Source organism: Ambystoma mexicanum, chromosome 3p (assembly GCF_040938575.1).
Source record: "Ambystoma mexicanum isolate Mex_15411 chromosome 3p, UKY_AmexF1_1, whole genome shotgun sequence".
Classification (NCBI taxonomy): domain Eukaryota; kingdom Metazoa; phylum Chordata; class Amphibia; order Caudata; family Ambystomatidae; genus Ambystoma; species Ambystoma mexicanum.
In genome coordinates this window covers 212,949,549-212,973,512 of record NC_090925.1, presented here as the reverse complement: position 1 = coordinate 212,973,512, position 23,964 = coordinate 212,949,549, and the positions used below count along the sequence as shown (strand labels likewise).

Genomic DNA, 23,964 nt, shown 5'->3' with positions numbered 1-23,964 from the left:
AATACCAGACAGATATATGAAATTAATACAACACAGCATGTTCCAAGTGTGTGACTTTACTTGGAAATAAAAACCATGGGCAAAATAAATGCATGTATCAGACGATATAAATACAAGTTGCAAGCTACTAGCCAGCCATAAAAGTCATTCACCACCTCAATTCTGTACATACAAGCAGTACACAATTTCTTACTCACCAAGAATCAAATATCGCGAGCCAATGTCTGATCACAGTGCAAATTGTGAACCCTGGTGTGCGTGTGTGTAATTATATCTTGGACAGTACAAAGTACTCAAGCTATTCTGAATAAAACAGGAGGGTGGGGGGGGGGGGGGGGAACTATTTTTTTTAATCCAAACAAAATATATACAAACTTTCCACTTTCTAGCACATCCATGCAATTGCCTGAACTGGCAGGCTATTAGGCGGTTTTCGTCTTGGTTCACATTGATGAAGTGCGGGAAGCTGGTAGGTTTGATCTGTATTGCTAAAATTGCGAACGTGGTACTCCGATTTTGCAGCTGAAAAGGAGTCCAAGGATGGTGTCTGAGCAAAGATGAAAGACGCTTTGCATCATTACTACCATTTTAGCATTATCATCAATTCAGATCACGTGCAATTAATTGAAAAACTAAAGTAGTGCATGAACTCTAAGCATACAACAGTACATTTGCGTGCACAAAAGTATAATTGCCACCTTCGATTCTACTCGTTGCCCAATAAGCCGTGGTTGTGTCACTCCGGACCAAACATGCATTTATCCCATCTCATGCACTTGCTGAGCTAAAGCCACTTCCACAGAGTATTAAATACACCCCCACTGAAAGTCATTTCAATTGGCTAGAACTTTACACACGTTCTTAGTCCAAAAACAGACTTTTTAATGCTGTGGCCATCCAAGGTCTGACATCAGTCCAACGCATTTGAATGGACAACTGCATATAGTCCAGGATTTCAAAGTTAAAGAAGACAGTTTCTTAGTCTCCAAAGTCACCAGCGAGCGCTCATCTCTAGCTCACTTTTCTTCGCAATCTGCCACTCCATCTACACATCCATCTTCCACCTCTACCCCACTCTTGTTTACACCCCTTACTGACTCAGACACTGCCGTCTTATCCAGGCTCATCTCACTGCTTCTCCGCTTGACACTTTGCCCTCTGCCCTTATTCCCACTGACAACCCCTCAATCATCCCTTTCCAGACGTCCGTTTAATCTCCCACTGACTGATGCAGCCTTCCCTTCCGCCTTCAAGCATGCTTTAATCATTCCCCTCGAACAAAGCCCTTCTTCACCATCTAATTATCATCCTATTTCCCTTCTCTCATTTCTTTCAAAACAGCTATTTTTGCTGCTAGAGCACTGTCGAAGATCAGCATGTGGCCCACACATTTCTCCCGCAGTGTTGACACCAAGGCCAAAATGTGGCATGGTCCCATCGCTACCACGCTTGTCTCCTCCAGCCGGCCATCTCTCCACAGCGTATGATGACACTCATTGCAGATAGCCACTGCACTGTCTGACATAACCACATTTCGAAGCGCTCACGCTGTTCAAAGTGAGCGACTTTCATCCTTCCTCTGAAGTCCTCATTCTGTAGAGTGGGAAGAGGACAGTGCTCCATTGCCCTCAGCTCTGCATCCTCCCACTGCTCATCTGGTGCCCCGAACGCTGCACAAGCCAGGAGAGGCTACTGATGCGCCCTCCCATTGTATTTGTAGTCCAGGCACACTGCACCTCTCCTGGCACGGCATGGCCCAACGGCCTTAGTCGACTTCGCCGGGCACTACTCCAATATCTCAATTTCAATGCAGGATGATATAAGAAGACTCTCTCTCGAAGACCGTGTTCAAGCAACGCTGCACCAGCACTGTGCCCTCAGGGGACCACCATGGCACAACTTTGGCTCGGGTGTCCAGAGACTACCTTTGGTGCACCAATGATGCCTTAGGTAGTGGGTAACTGTGAATTGGGGGTTGGGGGAGAGGGACGGGGGGGGGTCCTGAAACTGGCTGTTACCTTCACCAAAGCTCTGCCTGGCTCAGGTACTCAATAGGTTAAGCAGATTTGTCACCAATTAACGTAGTAACCTGGCCAGGTAAGACTCCATGAAAAAGGATGCTGAGACCGAGTTCCAGGTAAGATTTCTTTATTGAAGGTAAGTTCATAAGTACAGAGGGACGATCCACTGATGCCCACCACCCATGTTAATTCCAACTGACACCAGGGGACTACGGTGCATTCTATACCTCACCTCACCCGCACATCCACAGACCTCCACTCTGTTAGTGTGATAAAAATGCCAAATCTGAGTCTGCAATGGTTATTCTGAGAAAGCATTTTGCAACTGCCATGCTCTCAATTTGTTCCATCCTGGGTGGATTGGTTCATTCAATCCCTATTCTTTTTTTTCCAAACTTTATTTCTTATTTTCAACAAGAAAGAAACATATCAAGTACAAAGCAAATGTTACTAGGCCAGCAGGCTATCATCCAAGTAACAACATTAACCTGAATTAAAGAATACAATAAACAACCTCGAAATACATATTAACCCCAATACATTTAAAAACGTAGCCATGAGCGGAGGCCCGACATTCCCAAACATAACAGACAACACAAAACAAGAGAACATAACACAAGCACCCTCCCCCCCAAAACGTATCCATTAGACGTGATGCAAACCCATTCTATTACACAATTCCGATCAAGATGGTTTACCCATAAAAATCATTGAAATTCCCCCATTGTTCATCATAACGTGCTTCTTTGCAATGCTTATAAAACATAGTCTTCTCATAATTAGACATAACTTGCACATCTAAAATCCAATCCTCTACTGTTGGTTTCTTTGTCTTCCAGACCTTTAATATCTGCTTAGTAGCTACTAACAGAACTTTGGCAATCCAACACGATATTACCCAATCATATTTGCAACCATTCCTTGGTAATTGCAAAAATGATTGCTAATGGATTCCGTGGATAGGTGATGTCCCAAACCTGGTCCATCCTATCAACCACATCTCTCCAGAAATGTGTCACTCTTTCACAACTCCACAACATATGAAGCAAACTACCCCTCTCTTTCCCACAACCCCAACAACCATCACCATCCACCATTCCTACAGCATACATATGGGCAGGGGTCCAATAGCTTCTACTCAATATTCTCTGTTGAGTGGAACACAGTTGTAAATCCGCTTTAGCTTTAACCGAAACTCTCCAGACCCTTTCATCTTGTGTCAGTTCTCTACCCAGCTCATCCGTCCATGACAACCTCAATTTTTCCCATGAGTTCAACCACTGTACATCTGTTTGCATAATTTTCAAACTATTTGACACCTTTTGTGATCCACAGGCCAATATTTTGAGGACTTCAGGTTCCCGTGAGAGTGATGCATCCATCATCCGACTCCTTTCAGATATTAAATCCACCAATTCATTGTACCTTCGTAACTCTATTATGCAGTCCAAATTTCTCCACTAGTCCCTCAAAGGAAACCACTCCTTCATTGCTCCAATCATCACTAACCTTTAAAATACCTCTACTAACCCAACTTCTCAAATTTAACGTTCTATTATTAATCTGTAGACAAGGATGCCAAAGTGAGGCCTCTTCATAAACAAATAATCCCTGCCCACTTCCCACTATCAGTGACGCCAATGCGTCTTTTGTAGCCAAAACGGTTTTTAAACTCCGCACCTTCTCCGGTAATGTACCAAATTAATACAGACAATGTCATATGGTAAAAACGTATGCATTTCAATCTGAACCCACCATGGCATCTGGCTTGGATCCCCAATAAAATAGCATCTTTTTCAATAACGAACCTTTACTATAATTCTTAAGGACCGGGGGGCGTGGCCTGGTGCCCATGGCGTGAGGAAGCCGAAACGCCGAGCTCCGGCCGAGTCGCTTTAATCTGATCCTAAAAAAGGTGTTGGACGCCTAAATTAACACCTATAACGCCGATCTAACGACAGCAGAAGCGAAATCCTACACGTCGCAAGCAACCTTGAAAGAAATCGGAGTTTGAAAGGCCTTGTAAGAAGTACCTGCTTGGTCCACCCCACTGCCCCGGCGCAGCAATAAATGGCCGGGCGCATCTGCGTAATTAGCCCAAAGCGGGAGGGGAGCCACTGGCAGGCGGAGGCCAGGGCCAGCTTGAGCAGTGCACCTTGAGAGACAGGCGGCAGGTCGGGCCGGCATTGAAACGCCCAGCGAGAAGCAGGCACTCCACCCCCTGTGAACTCAGAGGGCAGCGCCGAGGTGGCTAGGCGTTCCTTCGGCGAGCCCCGAGAGGACGAGGGGCACTGCCGGGCCGCGCGGCCAGACACCATTACCACTAAAGAAGGCGGCGAAGCAGCATCACCGACCCGCCTGAAGGCAGCAGAAGCGGAGAGAGGAAGCTCGTGGCAGGTGGACTCGGTGGACCCCTGGGGTGGCCCGCCCCCGCCCGGCGCCGGGCCCTCACCGAGTCACTTCGACCGGGATCAGCAACGGACTGGGGACCAACGAGCGCTACAAGGACAGCCGAACCCCAACAGACCTGAAACCAGGCGAGGTCCAGCAGACCAGGGAGCACGAGCCGGGACAGTGCCACGATCCGAAAGCAGGTGAGCCGCGGCGCTACGGCCGCGTGATTCACGATTACGGGCCACCGCCCCAGTGAACCGCACGGTTTATAGTCAAAAAGTCGAAAACATAATGTCGAATAGCAGAAATGTCAAAAAAAAATGTCGAACGTAAAAAAGTCGAAAAAACATACATATAGTAGGAAAAGTCATAATTTCGAAAAAAAATGTCGAAAAAAAAAATCGAAAACCCAAAACACTTTTTTTTTTACCCAGATAGTAACATTTATTATGGGGGGGTCCCCCCCCCAACCCCCCATCCCAAACCCCTACCCCAACCCCCCCCCTCCTCCCCACCCCCCCACCCCCCATAGATATACCTTTAATTATTTTAAAAAAATCTTTAATATAATAAATAATTAATTATTTAAAAAAAACCTCCCAAACCCCTATCCCCAACCCCCCCCATCCTCCCCATCACCCCCACCCCCCATGGAAATACCTTTAATTATTTTTTAAAAAAAGTTTAATAAAATATTTATTATTAACACATAAAATCGAAAAAAGTCGAAAAAAGTCGACATTTTTGTTTTTCGACTAAATATTTTCGACATTTTTACTTTCGAATATATTGTATTCGAAATTATGACTGGATACCGAACCGCACCCGACTCCATACACAGGAGCGGGCTCTGGATCCTGCTGTGTCACTGGAGAGAGAGGGAGGACAGGGGGAGCGAGTCAGGGCCCCGAATAAGCACACGCTCACAATTCTCCCAAGCTCTGTGTGCAGAGGGGCCCCGAGCTGGGCACTGGAGTGAAACCCGCCACGAGTATAACACACGGCCCGCCAGGGACAGACCTAGGCACGCAAACCAGCTTATGAAATAACGCCAACCACCTCAGAGACACAAAATCATCCCCACAGGGACCCGCGAAAATAAGAGCCCCCATACTGCATCCTGGAAAGCAGCTCCTAGCAGCAACCACGACAAAGCCCAGAAGAGAGACTCCGGGGAGCACCCTAAGTGCCACCATAACGACAATACACATAATAAGGCAACCCAGACTGGGGCTACACAAAGGATTACGAAACAGGGCCCAGGCAAGTTCAACAGCAGTGTGGATTAGTAACATCGGCACAACCCAAAACCAAAAAACCCAGACGTAGCCAACCTAGGTCCGAACAACTACGTCTGGAACACACACTTGGCCTAACTGAAGGGGACACACGATTCCACGATGTCCTCATCCAGAAACAAGACAAAGGCAGCCACAATGGACACCTTCATCATAACTAAGCCTCACCCCACTACGCAAACGGCGCCAATAGATACGGTACAAAAGGCCAACCCGGGAGGAGGCGGTAAGGACAGCCAAGTACTTGAAGCAATAGCGGTCCTGCAAACGTTTATAAATACCAAAATTGATGAAGTGAAAGCAGACATCCAACTAATATGCCAAGATGCCTGCAACCTCACAGAACGAGTCACCAACATAGAAACATCCCTGCACGAGAGGATGGACGACACTGAGGACCTCAAGACCAGGGTAACGATGCTTGAGAGGAAGGTCGACACATAGAAGAAGCGGAAGGGCGCGCTAGGCGCAACAACATCAGGATACTGGGAGTGCCAGAAGGGAGAGGAACCTCTGACCCAATAACAGGAAATCGGGGCAGAAAAATTAACCCAGGGCTTTGCTGTAGAGAGAGCACATCGAGCACTCCAAAAGAAGCCCCCCCCAGGTTCGCACCCCAGACCCATCATAGCGAAGATCCTCAACTTCCGGGACAGGGAAGTAATCTTGAAGTTCTCCAGGGGGGGGGGTGCAGGATGATAGAACGGGACAATTCAAAGATCACTATCTATCCCAATTACACACAAACAGTACAGAGAGCAAGAAATTAGTTTGTCCCCATCAAGGCCAGACTGAGGCAATTGAACCTGAAATATATGCCGCTATACTCGTCCAGGCTAAAAGTGATCTATAAAGAGCGAGCAGTATTCCTAGAGAAGCCGGCAGCCGCCAATATGTGGATGGAGCATAATAATCTGGCAGAGGTGCAGAGTCCTCCCAAGAGACCCAGAACAGGGCCCGCAAGGGAAGCTAGGCCAACAGCCGACCACCTTTCGCCCTAACGCTTTCTCCCCGGCACCGTCTGAGGACCGGCGCAACAAACAATCAGGAACACCATGTAAAGACGAGATAGCCAAAAGATTGCGGTATTCGCTCGGCCTCCCATGCACGAGCACACAGTACCAACCCACGAAAAGATCAGTGCAGGCCTGTTGCCAGCACGATTCCACTTGCGCTAGAAACCCGGATGGGACCAGACAGCGGGAGGGCACCTGAGCACTGCACACCGAAGACAGATGCTGGGTGCACCAGTTACAGTTATGTTATTGTTAACACTGTCCTCCTCCATGGAAGCACCAGAAGAAGTGAAACTGAGCCAGTGCTGGAACCCAAACACAACAAGCTTACACAAGCAACACGGGATACGGGGCACCATGCAATCAAGCTACATCACAGGCATAACAGGGGGTACACCAAGGACAGAACTGCAACCAGGCGATGGCAGCACAACTCGAGGTGATCATGTGGAATGTTAGGGGGATGGGAACCTACTTGAGAAGAAACAGAATCCACTCCTTTCTAAGGCAGAAAAGGGTTTCGATGGCACACCTCATGGCGGAAGCCACGAGCAACATCGCAAATCGATGGGGAGGCTAGGACAGTGGGGCATCCTACTCGAGATTCGCACGAGGAGTATACACTTAGGTGAGCCCAGAGATACCATTTCGGCTACTAGGCGTGGAGGCGGACAAAGATGGCAGGTACGTGGTGATGTGGGGAATGATAGAAAACACCAAGATATGCATTGTGAACTCGCACTTTCCCCCCTCCCCCCATCACGGCATACCCACCCACCTTAAGCAGATATGTGCCAGAATTACACATTACAGAGAGGGAACCTTTCTATGGGACTTCAACTGCGTAATGGATATAGAAAAAGACAGGTCCAGAAAACCGCAGCTACCCGATAACCCTATCTCATGAGCACTCCACAATACAGTTGACAATCTGCACCTAGTCGACATTTGGAGGGACCTCCACCCCAACGACAGAAGCTACCCGTTCTACTCGTCCCCCCCCCATGGCCTACACACCAGAATAGACTATTTGTAAACAAAGAATTGGCTCCACAGGTGGAATCCACAAGCTATTTGGGTCGGACCACTCCCCGCTACTTATGCAAGTAGGTTTGAAAAGCCCTAGGTGCGCCCATCCCGATGTGGCGCATGCCTACAGAAGCCCTAACAGAAATTGCTTTCAGGGAAAGCTTAACAGAGAAATTGGAAGAGTATATAAGCGTCAACACGGGATCAGTGGAAACATGGAGCACACTATGGGAGGCCATGAAGGTGGTGACAAGAGGAGCAATAATAGCAGAAGCGGGGGGCATCAGGAAACAACTGCACAGAGAGCTAGGCGACAAGGAAGAAGACATAAAACAGCTAGAAAATAGCCAGCCTGAATCCAAGGAAAAAGAAGCCAAGCTCAAAGAGATCAGAGAGGACTGTCGTCTTGCATGGGAGAGGTTATCCAGGTTCGACTTTGCAACTCGCTCTGCTAAGGCTCACAGGGAAGCAGACAAACCTGGCAGAATACTAGCCTGGCTGTGCAAGAGGGAGCATCCGAGACATGTTCTCAAAGAAATCAGAGACAGGCATGGAATAATTCAACAATCGCAACAGGTAATAAACAACGTCTTTGCCGACTTTTACGCCGAGCTCTACGCCCATGATAAGAAAGTTGCACTCTGAGATATCAAGGACACCCCAAATTGAACCCGGAACAGAGAGAGGTGCTAGGAGATGCGATCACCAAGGAGGACATCACTGAGGCGATTAGATCTCTAGCCACATGCAAGACCCCTGGGACAGACTGCCTCCCACCAGAATTCTACAAGGCTTACGAAGAGACCCTGACCCCGATGTTGCTTGGAGTGTATCTCGAGGCATATGAGACAGGAGCGCTCCCAAGGAGCATGAGAGAAGCCCTCATAGTACCAATGCTGAAGCCTAACAAACTGGCTACTTAGTGCGACTCCTATCGCCCATTGGCGATGCTAAATTATGACTGCAAAATACTAGCCACCATACTAGCTAAATGTTTAGCGAAACTGAAAGGACTCCCGATACATGAGGACCAGAATGGATTTGTGTCAGGCCGCAACACCACAGCCAATCTCCGTAGGCTGCAACATGTAATGGCCCAGACCGCAGAGAGCAAGGAAGACCTGGCAATGCTATCACTAGATGCCATCAAGGCGTTCGATTCCATATATTGGAATCGAACGCCTTGATGGCAGTGGCTGAATTCCTAAAGGGAATTTGGGCTCGTTGAGAATTTCCTCCGGTGGGTCAGGGTACTTTACAATGCTCCTGTGGCAAGAGTGAAGACTGGTGGCAGAGTGTCGGAGGCCTGGGCAATACAACGTGGAACCCGACAGGGATGCCCACTCTCGACCATGCTGTATATCCTGGGCCTGGAACCGATAGACATCTATTTTAGGAAACAACTCTTCGATGCAGGGATTATGGTTGGCGGGATAGACAATATTATCTCGCTGTATGTAGACGACGTCCTCGTATATCTACTAAATCCACGAATGAACGCACCAACGGCACTAGAGATTTTAGACAATTTTGCAAGATACTCTAGGATAAAGTTCAGCAGACAAAAATCATGCCTGTTCCATCTAGCTGCGCTGAAGGGAGTGAAAACAGAAGATCTACCAGAGATAGGGATCCAGCGGCAAACAGAAACATTCAGGTATCTCGGAATCAATGTCAAACACACACCTGCCCTCATGCATGAATGCAACACGGAGGCAACGACGAGTGGGGTCCGCAAATCAATCAAATTCTGGTCCAAACTTCCGCTCTCCATGATAGGCAGAGCATCAATTGTCAAGATGATAATTCCGCGCTTCCTATACTATTTCACCAACATAACCTACTACATACCCACACCTTTTTTCCGGAAACTTGACACCCTATTCAGAGACTTCCTGTGGGGCTAAGGTGGCATACAACTCCCCGATCTCCAGAAATATTATCTAGTGGCACAATTAAGCCACGTTGCGAAGAGGCTATCCGATGAACTAACATCAGAAACAGGCCTTCTCCAACAACTGACTGTCCCACTACAACTCAAGGAAGTTTTATGGAGGCCGCTGGCTGGTCCCTCTGACCCACCTATGCTAGTGAAACTGGGAAGACAGGTATGGAGTAAGGTTAGCTCATCATCTGGGATACAACACCGGTATGCGTCAGAAATTCCCATATTAGCAGATGTCTGCAAGACCCCCACAGACCTTCCAGCAATGAGGAGCTGGGAGCACTATGGACTCTACACGTGGGGAGACATGTTTGAAGAAGGAGAATTCAAGGACTTTGATTCTCTGAGAACAAGGGACGGGCTGGCAGCTGGCCAATTCCTATGGTATCAAAGGGTGAAACACACAGCAAAATAAATTTGGAACACCTGGCCAGAGGAGCCGGAGCCACACCTTCTCACGCAAGAAATGTACAACCTGAGCGATGGATGGAAACCGACCTCCAGGCTATACACTCGCATAAACAACAAGACGAATCCGAGAAGCACGCAGCTGAAAGAAAGGTGGGAGAGAGATCTGGGGGCAAAAATTACTGAAAACGAATGGCGCAGGGCCTTACAATACTCAAATGAGGTGTCAAGAAACGCTAGGTTCCGACTCATACAACTAAATGTCCTGTACAGGACCAACATGACCCCGCAAAAGTTACCTACATTTAACAAGCGAACCCAATCACGATGCCCGTGGTGAAGCAACGAATGTGCAGACTTAATTCACATGTTCTGGACCTACCCCAAATCATGAAAATTCTGGTCCCTGATTGAGCAAACCTGCAGGAAAGCAGGGGTTGAAAGATACGAATGGACCCCAAAGGAGTGCCTACTGGGCACGCACCCCAGGCTAAGCAAAATCAGACACATAGTAAAACTACTAGATATGGCATGGATACTCACGAAAAGAACTATCGCAATGGCCTGGAAATCACCCGGAGGCCCCAGGTATGAATTCTGGATCAGGGAGATGGAGAGGTGGACCACCGCTGAAACCAAGGCCTGGGAGGATGGCATTAACCGAGGTGGAGACGGAATAACCGCAACACTAGAGTCGTGGAAAGCCCTAATGAGAGACATGATCTTTTCGACAAACTTTCGGCCCCCCTGAGCCAACTCATAACCATGAATCATACATCTGGAACACTACTACTGAGAAGAAGAACTCATCCCCCTCGCAACGAAAACCCCAAGGCCTGGAACCTAGTATCCCGCAAAACGAAACATGGGAAAGACCAGAAATCACAGTGGTGCCGGAAGAGAGGACAGTCACAGTTGTTTGTTTATTGTTATTTGTTGAACATAAGGCGAATTTAAGGCAATACCAGAAGTTATGAAGTAATAACCTGCGTTTAAATGCTTAATGTCTTTTATAAATGCCAATAAAAACCATTTAAAAATAAATGATTCTTAAGGACCGGGTATCCAAAACCTCCATCTTTGATGCTGCGGACCATAATGTACTGTGGAATTTTGTCTCTTCTCCCCTCCCACCCCCATAAAAAAGTCCTGGAATAATCTATATATCTATCTATCTATCTATCTATCCGTCGAAGTACTTTCTTTGTAAAATGTAAGGGCAACGACTGAATAATATACAGGACTTTTGGTAATAAAAGCATTTTAATTGCATTCATTTTAGCCCATATGGACAATATGAAACGCCCCCCTTTCCTAATGTCTTTATGGATGACCTCTACGTTTCTATCTACATTATAATCAACTACCTTTTTTATGTCGCGAACAATGTGAATACCCAAGTATTGTACGCTTACATTCTCCCATTTACAATTCCAGCATAACAACTGCCCTGCCTTGGCGAGTTCCTTACCGGAAATACTTCAGGTTTTCCCCCAATTGATCCGGTAACCTGATAACTTCCCCACTTCTTCAAAAACACCTTTCAACAATTGACCCCACTCTGCAGGATTACTCAAAATAAGTACATAAGCTAAGACCTTAATTTCTCCATCCCCCACACACAAACCCCTAATTCCCCTATGTTGCCGAATATATACTAACAAAGGCTCTAATACCAGATTAAATAACAAGGGGGACAAGGGACAACCTTGCTGTGTGCCCCTAAACAGTTGGAACGATCCTGAAAATCCATCATTCACCCATACCTTAGCCGTTATCTCAGTTTGCAAAGCTTTAATAGCCTTAATAAACAAAGGCCCAAATCCCATTTTTGACAGTGTATGGTGTAAGAACTTCCAATTTACTCTATCGAAGGCCTTCTCAGCATCTAAAAAGACAAGCAAATCATCTTTGATCTCTGAATCAGGAAAACTCAAAATAGCTAATAACGTTCTAACATTGTCATACCCATAACGTTGTTTCATAAACCCAGACTGAGATCGTTCTATTAATCCTCCAATATACTTAGCCTAACCGTTAGGACCTTAGTACAAATCTTAATGTCAACATTGAGCAAGGAAATTGGCCTATAGTTGCAGCACTTAGTTGCATCCTTCCCTGGTTTCGGAATCACTGTAATTATAGCTTCCCTCATTGTTGCACACAACTTCCCCATCTCCAGAATATAATTATACAAATTACATAGTATAGGTACTAACACCTCATCAAACTCCTGGTAAAATTCTACTGTTAGACCGTCCATCCCCGGGGACTTCTCCCACCCCCCCCCCCTTGTCAGTTCCCCAATCGCCGACAGGACCTCCAAGACAGTAAACGGACTTTCCATAAAATTCCTACCTTCCTCAGAGATGATGGGAAGAGTAATTTTCCCCAAAAAACTATCCAATTCATCTACCTGTCGGTCAACGTCCTCAGTATACAAGTCTACATAGAATAAACGAAAACATTCACTAATGTCATCCTTTTTGACCAGCACATCTCCATGGTCGTTCACAATTTTCTGGCTATACAGCCTTTCCAAATAACTCGTTCATTGAATCCCTATTCTTGATTTGCATTGTGCAATTTTAAGACTTCACTGCAAAGCACATCTTCAAAACCCAGAATGTGAATGCAAAAAGGGAAGCGTGCATGGATGGGTAGCACTTTCCACATAAGGGGCTTTGTGAGAGTTTGCATATTCCATTCTTGCAAGATTGCTTTAGGATTCGAACAGAGCTATATTTGTTGCTCATACGTTGCAGATTGTTTTGTAGGGGTGGGCCGCTAATCACCTTAATCTAAGGTGGGCCCACCACCTAAGAAGCAAGTGCACGTTTTGTACGTAAAGCAAGTTTATTGTACAATCGTCTGGGGAGCAGCTAGATGACTGTTGAGCCAAACTAACTCAAGTAGGTTCCATGTGTTCATATCCCCGCGAAAATATCGCGATTCAAAAATATTGCCATATTTTTGCGGCGATATTGAGCCATGGACCCTGCGGGGGACACCCCCCGCAACCCACTTTCCCACAAATTATCCCCCCCAAAAATATCGCCTATGGCGAGACAAACGACCATATGTACAGCAATATTTTTGGTGGGGATAATATGTAGGGATACCCTGAAATCTCTCTGAACCACATAAATTGACACATTATATACATTTTTGCAACAGTAAACTCCCATATATTTTATTGCAATCCACCCCCACACATAAATTGGACAAACCTATTACAAAGAAATCCCATCTTGCTCCAATTCTTCCATTCATTGGTCAATGTTTATCTTAACTACCATCTTCAGATCATATTCATAGCACACTCCTTCTTGGGATTCATCCGTGGTAGGTCGTGGCATCAACCACCAGTTAAAAACATTTGTGTGCAAACCTAATTCATTACTAGTAATAACCAGCCTGAGCCCTCATGGTTCGCATAGATGTTTCAAGCAATATGACAGAGGCTGAGTAAACAAGTTCACTTTGAACCGACAATGGCTATCTCATCCAACCTGGCTTACTGGCTCCATTGAGACATTCTAATCTAAATGACTACCACTTCCACACCCACAGCACATCTGGGAATACAAGTGAATCTCCTAGGTCTCGATCACTTTACTTTTGGGTGCTACACTCACCCCTACCCCCCCCATATTTATCACTGGTCAGAACAAATAGCTGTGCCCCTCAACAAACATCAATACACTTAAGGAGATTACATCTGCATCCTGCAGAACTATCAATCCATAAACATTGAGTCCTGTCCAACGTCTGACCATCTGCTTGGTTAATCATTGTTCCTCACCCAGCCAGCAGACCTGTACAACTAGAATTTCCCAGCCACCTGAAAGTCACTGCACAAACTGCTGGCTACAGAGTCTGAATGAATTCGTAAAAACACACTACATACAGATTTATAAACCCCCTTTATATCGTTCTCAGTGTGCATGCATGATGAATAAATAATCTTTCCTTTACAATGGGTTCTTCAGGACAGCCCCCCTTCTTTCATGCATGCGCATTATGAAACTCCTCATTGCTTACTTCTGAGCACTCCATAGCACATTATATGTGTATTATATTTATATTTCATCTTGTGGTTTTAGCATGTTATCTTTTCTACATGCATGCAATCTAATATGTATCAACTTTAACCAAACGGTTACACAAAAGTAACATATGCCACTCACCAACAACACTGGATACATATCCAATTGCAATATCGTGCTCAGTTCTTCGTACCAGTCATTAATAGGGCGCACGCAACATGAACCTCTCTTGATCGTGGGGACCTTTCAGGACCACCCCAACATTTTCAATGTAATGACTTCAGAGAAGGTTCATCTATTCTTATACATGTTAAAAATATGTGTGCTATTGTACTATATGCTATGTAGGGAAATTGTTAGCTTTAACACTGAAGCTGCCGTTAGACATGCATTTAACCTACACTTGAGGCCTGAGGCCTGCTTCAGGTAATGAATTGCGCTTTGTTTCTTTTTGATGGAGAGGCAGCAGTTCAGGGGTGTGGAATTCCTATAGCCCCACTCTGGGCAAGTAGACAGTAGGCAAAACCAGTATGGGTGTTTTGGTCTTTTAAACAATCCTTGAACTATTGTGTAGCTGGCAGCATCATGGCTACCAAGTGTGTGTTGGTGACTCAGCTGCACTGCTTCAGTAACTATTTTGGTTGCATTGTGGTTGGATAATCGGGTTACCGGCTTGAGTAGGTGTGGCAAAAAGACCACATTAACTTGGCATGGTATGGTATCCCCAGGTCCATAACAGCACCCGTCGGCAGTACAGCGTATAACCAGTCAGACCATTTTCTTTGGGATGAAGAAACCAGAAAAAAATGACATGTTGTACAATTGACATCTTGAATAAAACCAAAACCTGGACTGGATACAGGGAAGGAATACTGTAGCCCCAGTCAGGTCATGCAGGCCTGGGAGCCGAATGGAAAATACATCCCCAGGCCTGACGGTCCAAACCATGTAAACAGACCAGCACGAAAGGGACTAAATCTCCCACAATCCCTCTATCCCAACTGGAAAACCCAGAACGACTAGCAAAACCGAGGCGGGAAGAAGATAATGGGGAAAACTGAGTATCCCAGTATTTTCCTTCTCCCCAAAAGGGGGCGGGGGGGCAGTCTTGGGGAACACATATCCCTTGCCCATTTGATATCGAAAGGGACAGCAGAAAGCCCATTCCTCGGCCACACAGTTAATGGAAACTCAGAGCCCCACATCTTCCCACACTACCAGGAACAATGGATACATTTGCCAGCTCAAGGAAGACCAAAGCACACACAGTTGCAGCGTCCTAAGCAAGGGAAATTATACCAGAACTGCACCAATCAAAGGAGAAATGTATTTTCCAAACTCCCACACCTCAGGAGCAATCTTTAAAACATAGTCTGAGCTGTTTAACAGAGGTCACCAAAAGGAAATTCATCAGGGAAACTTTGCAACATGAGACGGGGGAACAAACCAACAGCTCATTCCCCAGCAAGCAACACACACACAGACTAAAGTGGGATCCAAAATGGGAGGTTTCCCCATTTAACGACACCCCCCACGAACACAGGACTACAAAGCATTCCAGTCACGGAGCATGCCCAAAGCTGGCATGTGACCCCTGTAGCCAATCAGCAGAAAGCTTTTTAGTACAAGCACTATAGAAGGGGCAGCTCCCATGACAAGATTTGAATGTATTTTGGTGGTACATAAAGGCGAGTTATGGTGTTAAAGAGGAAGAACATTGCTCGAGTAGACAGGACGGTTGCTGGGCTAGCTGTAAGAGCTCTAGTGCAAAACCATGTTGTAAAACCCAGAGAAGAGTGGAAGACTGGTGAAATGGCTGTAAAAGCCAAAGTGGAAGAAATTCAAGCACGACCCAGAGAAGAGGGGAAGATTCCTGGGCAGATTGCATGATCTGGAGTGGCGAATCTTAACTCCTGGAGAAGAGTGGCTGATTGTAAGGCCTGGATAGGAAAGACTGATAGGAAAACTTGTATAACGGAGGAGACAGTGCGTGAGACCAGGAAAAGGAGATAGAAGTGGAGACAAAAAGGCAGGTGACAGAAATCTGTCCATAGCCCTAGTCAATAAAGGGGCAGAGGAAACCGTGGTGAAGGGATTTTGATGAGGGAAAGACAGAAAAGGTGAAGAGCGAGTCTCTGAACAAGTGGAAGGCCGAGCAGGAAATGTCAGAGGCCCTAACCAGCGAAGGAAAGATTGGAGGCTCTGAACAAAGAGGAGCAGGAAGTTCCCAAAGGCGGAAGATATAGGACAGGTACATATGCTGCCCTACAAGACAGAAAAGGTGACAAGAAGGAGGAGGCAAAGAAAGTAAAAAGGAAGTGTTGAGGAACACAAACATACCCAACCATCCTGATACTTTAAAATCAAAAACATAAACTTTAATACCCTTGTTGCATCATTTGTTACAACTTGACAGTAGGATTGTCACAAAGTTTGTATTTGTGTTTATTTTGATTTATTAAGTGCCTTTGCCAAGCTGCTGTACAAAAAAGCAAGACCAGGTTAAAAAAAAAATACAGTAATTCTAATGATAATCCAGGTATTAGGAATAAGAACTATTAGGAACATTATGGAGCGGAGATGAGCTTTACGGCGAGAGCGGACTACGTGAAAGGAGGGGGCGCACAGATATCAGTTGAAAGAGCATGCCAGTATTTGGGGACTAAAAGGGTAAAAGAACGGAAGCATGATGGAGCACAAGCAGGTTTAGGAAAGGTAAGGAGATAAAGATGCTGAGCGTGAAGGAGAGTAGAGAGAGTTAAGAGAAGCAAGATGGTAGCACTTGAAGACAATGCAGAGAAGGTGAAAGAGAAGACGAATCATAAGGGAGGAAAGGAGATGGAGCGAAGAGCAGGTGTAATAGAAAAGCGAGCAGGACCTGAAAAGAGAAGGTGACTTGCGGAATTGAAGACTCCTCTAGAGGAGTAATGAGAGAAGTCCAAAAAGAAGAGCAGAGCAGAAGGCCAAGAAAGGATAGAAGTAATAATACATTTCGCAGCATGAAAAAATAGATAAGGACGTATCTTATGAACATTGGAAAGCGGCAAGTCTAGTAAGTAAAGGATATATGAGAGACAATGCCTGAAGATGGGTCAAAGAGAACACCAAGGTATCTGAAAGAGGGGGCAAAAGGGAGGACAGAAGGGGGAAGAGGAGACCAGAGGGAGCTAAAGTGGGTGGAAAGTAGAGCATCTCTGTTTCTTTGAGGCATTGATGTGAAGGAAGTGGGATTGCATACAGCCCTGGACAGCAGAGAGTCAGGATGATACAGAGGAATAGAAAATGTCGAAAATGAAATGATTTGTGAATTTGGAGATATGGGAGCAGAACTAGTTAATTGTATAAGTGTAAAGGCTAAGTGAAGAAAGTGAAGAGAGCAGAGTAAGATGGTCTACCATGCCCACCAATGCACCTTGAAACAAAGTGTATAGGCGCGTTATAAATACCCAATAAATAAATGTAAAAAGATGCAGATCGAGGAGGATGAGTATTGAAGAAAATTTATTGTGAGGAGACGAGGGAGTTGGTGACAGAGAAGAGCTGTTTCTGTGGGGTTAGCAGGGTTTAAACAAGATTGGCTCAGAGGAAGAAGAGTGATTGTTATGATGTGAAGAGATCTGAAAGTAAACAACTTGTTGAAAAGCCAGCCCAACTGGATTTCTTCAAAGCTTAGCTTTAACTTCGCCTACTTGATGGAGCTCACCCGTCTCTCCCCATCCTCCTAACCTGACCCCACCACTGTCGCCAGTGACACAATGTAATATTTTAAATATTTAAATAGTGCTCATCATTAGTATGAAGCATTTGCCCATGCCACCCCCTTAGGTTACTATTAGGTTTTGTATACATTTTTCTGTTTTGTGTTATCCTGGTATATGTCCCACTTTTGTTTCACCCTCAACTGGCACACCACTTCTTCTGATCTTTATTCTATTATAAAGGCACCCTTCATGGGAAGGGCTCTGCCATCTCTTAATGTGTTATTCTAAGTCATATTTTATTGGAATTTACAGCCCTGTTCTTCAAATAAATACATATAACAGTGCTCAAAATGTATAATAATCGTACCCAATGATCACATAATAATATGATATGGCTTTTATAACGTGCCTGTACACAAATGGTATAATGTATTGAAGCAGATATCCGCTCATGACATGAATAGCCATTGCAGTACTCGTGATAACAGTGCTGATGGTGTATGATAAGCGCACCTCTAACTCGTGACTGTATTAAAACAGGAAATCAGAGGACTGTGTACATTAGTATACGAGAAGCATGATGTCTACCACTGTGTAAAGTATATGATGAGCAACAGGATATTATAAGCACCATGTGTACCACCTCTCTCCTCCAGGGATGAACACTAATCTGCAATGACAACTTCCTAACCATCCAATAGCATTAAAAAGGCCCATAACTGAAGGGAGGAAATATATATATTGTTCAGTCACTGTTAGGAAAGTTTTCCATTTCATGTGCAATTTTCCCTCCAGTTGTGTACCCCACAACTTTTTGCTTTGTTTAAACACCATAGTCTGACTTTACCAGAGGAGCACAGCCTTCTGCTGCACTCCCCTGGGCTTTTTGCTCACTTTCTATGGGGAAACTAACATGTCCTTAACAGTCAGTACTGGGAGACTTTGTTTCCCTTAATCCGTGTTGCAACTTTTCTGCAACATGTTGCAAGTGCACAAACTGCCTTACAGTACAGTGTACTTGGGTCTTCCTGTTATTTCTAAAGGACCTAGACACTCTCGAAGGATTTTTTAGAAGTGCAGATGTGCCTTGGACAGGGCTGGTGGCAGCTTATCTTTTCATGTATTTTTAACCCTTTTCTGCCATGTTCCTGCCAACCCTTCTCCTGCCTGAAACCCCTTCCCCTTCTGCTTTCCCCTCCTCACTCTTTTCCCCTGACTTTCTCCCCTGTCACCCTCCTGCTTCCCGCTTCCCCCACCCCCCTCCTTCTCCTCTCCTCCATTCCTCCCCCCCTATCCAGTCCCTTCTCCCTTTCCTCCCTTTCCCCTTCAGTTAATTGCTCTTCTCACTGTTTTATTGTTCGATTGATTCATATTGTAAATGCTTCAACTGTTATTTCCTTTATGTTTTTTGTATTATGTTGTTCCACTGTACAGCGCTTTGGCGTAAGGCGCTTTATAAATAAATACAAATACAGGTAAACTGCGGTTACTGCGTTTGGCACAAATAGGTGGCGTGACTCCAAAATGGCCATGCCACAGGGTTATTTGTCCTGTCCTTTGGCCATCTTGCCCCCTCACCTTCCTCAGGTCGAGCCGACCCAGATCAGTCCTTATTTGGGAATGCATTTTCTCACGAAACGCCAAGCTTTTGCAGCTTGCATCCCTTGTGTGTGTGCTTCCAGGATGTGGGCTGGACTGTCTAGTTCCAATACACATCCTGGATGCCAGAGAGTCTTGGGTGCTGTGAATGCCTGGGACCTCCGTGGTCCACGATTGGTCCACGTATGGTATGCCTGTATGTGAGCAGATCTCCCATTGGGTCCTCTTCGTTTTTCTGCGAAGGAGATTTTGGATAAGAGAAGGCTCCAAACACCCATACCATGTTGATCTCTGGCGTTCTCACTGAACGAAGGATAGGATCCAAGTATGCTGAAACTAGGAAGGCGAGTAGAGGAACCGCTGGAAGGCTTTGCTGTCGTCCCGCTGGACCCCTCTGCAGCTGATCGTCCTAGAAGGTCTGCAAAGATGCTCCGACCCACTGGAATAGTGGGACCAACTATTCTCGGCACCTTCATCAGAACCTGCAAGTAAGCCTTCTCCGAATAGTCCCTGGGCCAACCAGTGGGCTGACCAGCTTACGCAGGACCTTTGCTCAGTCACTGCCCCCGTTTTGAGGAGGCCCTTTAAGCTTGGTACCCTGTAAACTCTGGGTTCACAGCACTCTCACGCCAAATTTTGTACACTTGGCGTTGCAAAGTCTGGGGTAAAGTGAGTGCGCCCGAACCGGAGTACATGCGGTTACTGTGTCATCCATCCCTGGTGACAAACTTTGCTAGTTCATTGCAGCTGTGGTCCTCTGTGCCATGAAGCCTGCTAAAGCAGAACTGGCCTGATCCACCCACCAGGAGCGGAGAAATCACCACTGTCCCGTTGGGGAAATCAACGCTGTAACTTTGTCGCTGAAAGTCGCAGAGCTGCGAGATTGACGCATTTGAACCTACAACCAAAGTGGACTTGAGTGCCAAAGTTTGGTCCGGAGTGCGCCGGTGGTCAGTGAGTAATTGCAACCCTAACCGGTGGCCCCTAGCGCATCCCTTCATTTTTACGCACGAGTGGCCCCCGAGGGCCCCTCTACTTTCCACTGCTAGAGCAAACTAGCAAACTATTCCCAACTCTGGAACCTGTTCGGCCCTTTTGGGGAGACCCTCCATGCATAGTGGGAACTTATTCTGCATCACCTCACCCACTTTCCTGAGCTGCTACAGACCCTTGAAGAGACCCTGTTTTGCCCATCTGCATTAATGCGTGCGCCAGCATTGCAAGTACATTTGAGCACTAGGCTCCCTTCTTCTTAGGGATTGGACTGACTTTCAGTTAGGATTGTGTTTGATGCAAAAGGGACTAAAGACTAGTTGCACTGCCCGTTTCCTTCGCCCTTTTAGGTTGTGGACCCACTTTGTGCATTCACCCTTTAGACCTCATTGGTCTTGTATACATTTATATTGATAGGATTGTGTTGGCTTAGAAGTATTACTGTGTTGAAACTCAAAGGAATTGAAATAAATGTATTTGTATTTTTAATCTATATACACACCTGACTGAAAGTGATCTGTAGGTGTCCTTTACTCTGTGTGCTCATTGAGGTCTTTCAGTCACCCTCACCCTTCCCGAGACCTAGTCTTGGCCGCCAGCAATCCTACCTTGATTGGTCTGGCTTGTCCAGAAGGTTAACCTGTTCCAGGAAACTAGGCTGGCCTTCTGAACCTCTCCCCACCAGGTCAGAGTTCAGAACTCTGTCTAAACAGTCACAAAGGGGCAAATTTGATCTTCTCTTGCCTGTAGTAATCTAATTTCCACTAAAAGTGATGAGCCCAGGCCCAAACTCTTCAATAGTATTTATGAGGTTGCGATAATCCCCTCTTGAGTGTTGCTCCACCTTCCAAGGATTGTGACCAAGCTTGGCTCAAACTCATTGCAGTTACAGTTCATTGGGCATTCACTGCATAGGCCACTTCCCCATTGTTGCGAAGGGCATCTCCACAAACTAGCACTCCTTGCTCATACCGCCTACCACTTGGCGTTCATTACCCATTACGTTACCTTGGCCCAAAACTGATTCACAATGTTGGTTTGGAGATGCTGATGTCCGATGTCTTGCATTATGGTCATGGAAAGTGGGTTTCAGTGGGATGGTGTAAGTAGGGACAAAGAGGAATAACAGGAAGGGTATGGGATGGAGAGGTTCCATGCAGAGGAGTAATCGGACGGAATGAGATGGTGGGTAAACTGAAATACAATCAGACAGGTATTGAGGCGCAAGGCCGTTAACAGCTTGGTACTCTAGAAGGAAGAAAAGAGCACGTGTGCATGGAGAGCCAACCAACATGTCAGTAGGTAGAAGCGGAGTAGGTTGTAGAGAGCGCAGGTAGCAAAGTTGAGGACTTTGTCTAAAGGAAGGAGTAGCAAGGAAGGCCAAGGAGTAGGCTTGAACTATAGTAGTTTGATAAGCAAAAGAGGATATTACAGTTTTTGTAGAGTGGTTAGTGTAAGAGAGGCATGGTATCAAGAGAGGACACAGACAACAGAGTGTGAATTCAACAATAGAATCTTTATTAAGTATCAGGATGGGCGTAATGGCCAACTTGCCCTATAGCTATGGTGGAAATTGCCCTAACTAAAGAAACTAAGGAAAGTATATGTCTAAATCCAAATCAAGAGTCTGTCCATGTGGAAACCTATGTTTGCCCTCGGGTCTAATACAGCTATGTAGTGTACGGTTACAGTGACTTGAGTTTCTCTTCCCCCGAGTTTCATTTGCCCCCCATATTTGTTATTGTTTCACCCACCCTATGTTGCCAATTTATTGCGAGATCTACATGCCTGGTCAATTTCAGCAAGGCATGATCACTAAGAACATTAAATACAGTTTTCCGAAGACATAATATTAGCAAAACCCTTAATGTACACGGACAAAATAATTAGCGTTGCCCATTTCATGCTTTGGATGTCCCTTAACTCTGCCAATAAACAGAATACACTCCCAATCTGTCAAATTCCATCCACTGCGTTCCCAGATTATTCCCTTTCATTGGTTTCATTTTAGTGGGAGGTATCATTACATCCGTTATGTTGTTGCTTGACCACTTATATTTATTAATTGAAATGTGCATTAAAATCTCCACCGCTTATAACCATTTTTCCAAATTACTGATCTGCCTACTAGCTCATAAATAGCCGTCATGAGTACACCCATCATTTTTGTGTTTAATAATTTTTATTAATTTTAAATAAGAACATAATGATGTACAACAAATCGGGAAACTGAGAAAAATACATAAAATATTCAAAGAACTTGTCAAAACCGATTTAAATAACACCCATCGTTTTTAATCAAAAGTGTACCTATTTTACTCCAGTGTGGGCGTGCCGTAAATTGCTCGGGGCCCACAGATAAAGTGACATCCCTCGTCTCTCAGTTTAGACTACCAATACCATTCACCGGTCAATATAATCACCTACGCGACAGCCTAAATACCTCTGCTCTACATCGCCCCTTTCCAGAGAACCACCCCTATCAACGGTATGCCTTCCCCTGCCCTGCCAAGCAAGAGAAGCTAATGGATACAAACAGCTTGCATTCAGAAACAGCAGTTCCTTTAAGATAAAGTATGCACACACATATATAGAGGCAATCATGAAATCTGCTAAACTACACATTTTATCCCGCAAGCCGGGCATTCTTGTAGCACACATATGCAGAGGGTTACTTCAATCTGAGAGCAAGGGTTCGTAACTACACATGTAACTTGCTCCGCCTCCCGTCGGGAACATCACAAAAGGGCATAACGAAACCGTTAAGCGGCACTTACTTCTCAAAACAACCTGAGATCGCCGGTTCAATGACAGCTCTTAAGAGCAGCTTTCAAAACTGGCGCGCGGAAATGCTAGGGTCTAGTTCCCATCTGAGAAACGGACCTTAGCAACGCTCCGCCTCTTCTTCCTCACGTGGTTTAGACGTTGCGACGTTTCTGGGAAGTCATGTGCCTCAGACTGTGCACTTGATCAGCTCATCATCTACCTGATGCGTCGTATTACCGGGTGCATTGTCGTAGTCTAGAGAAGAAGGGCGGAGCTTAAGTCATTAGCGTTGCTGATGCTGAGAGCTGATGAACACCGTTCGGCACTCCTCCGTCACCAAGCGAGCTTGGTTTACAATATTTCTTTAAGTTATTAGCGGGACGATTTGGAATGCTTGGAAGATGGGGTATATGCAGAGGTGTAGACAGGGTAGGGCAAGGCAAGGCCCGCCCAAAACCTGTAAATGCCCATTCAGCAGTGCTGTGCGGGCATCAGGGCCGGCCTTAAGGGCAGCAGCGCCCTGGCTGGGTGAGCTGGTGCCCTCACCCACCGCACCCCCCTGGTTAACAGGGGGCGGGGCCAGGACGGGCAACTTTATTTTTTTTTTAACTTCCTCACTCAGACGAGGAGGTTAAAAAGGTGCCGTTAGCACCCCATTGTCATTGAATGAGCCCGCCATCACGGGTTCATTCAATAACAATGAGGCGCCTGCCACACCTTCTGCCACCATGCCAGTTCGGGGGAG

General features: G+C 45.8%; 1 protein-coding gene across 2 annotated transcripts in view; it reads right to left on the bottom strand.

The window, feature by feature from the left end:
* The window catches only part of NCAPD2 (non-SMC condensin I complex subunit D2), a 565,387-nt gene extending 542,031 nt beyond the window's left edge, over positions 1-23,356 (bottom strand). For both annotated transcript variants that reach the window (XM_069650673.1, XM_069650674.1), the window contains exon 1: positions 23,231-23,356. The gene's annotated coding sequence lies outside the window, so the exon portion shown is untranslated. The remainder of the gene's footprint in view (positions 1-23,230) is intronic.
* Between the last annotated feature and the right edge of the window lie 608 nt (positions 23,357-23,964).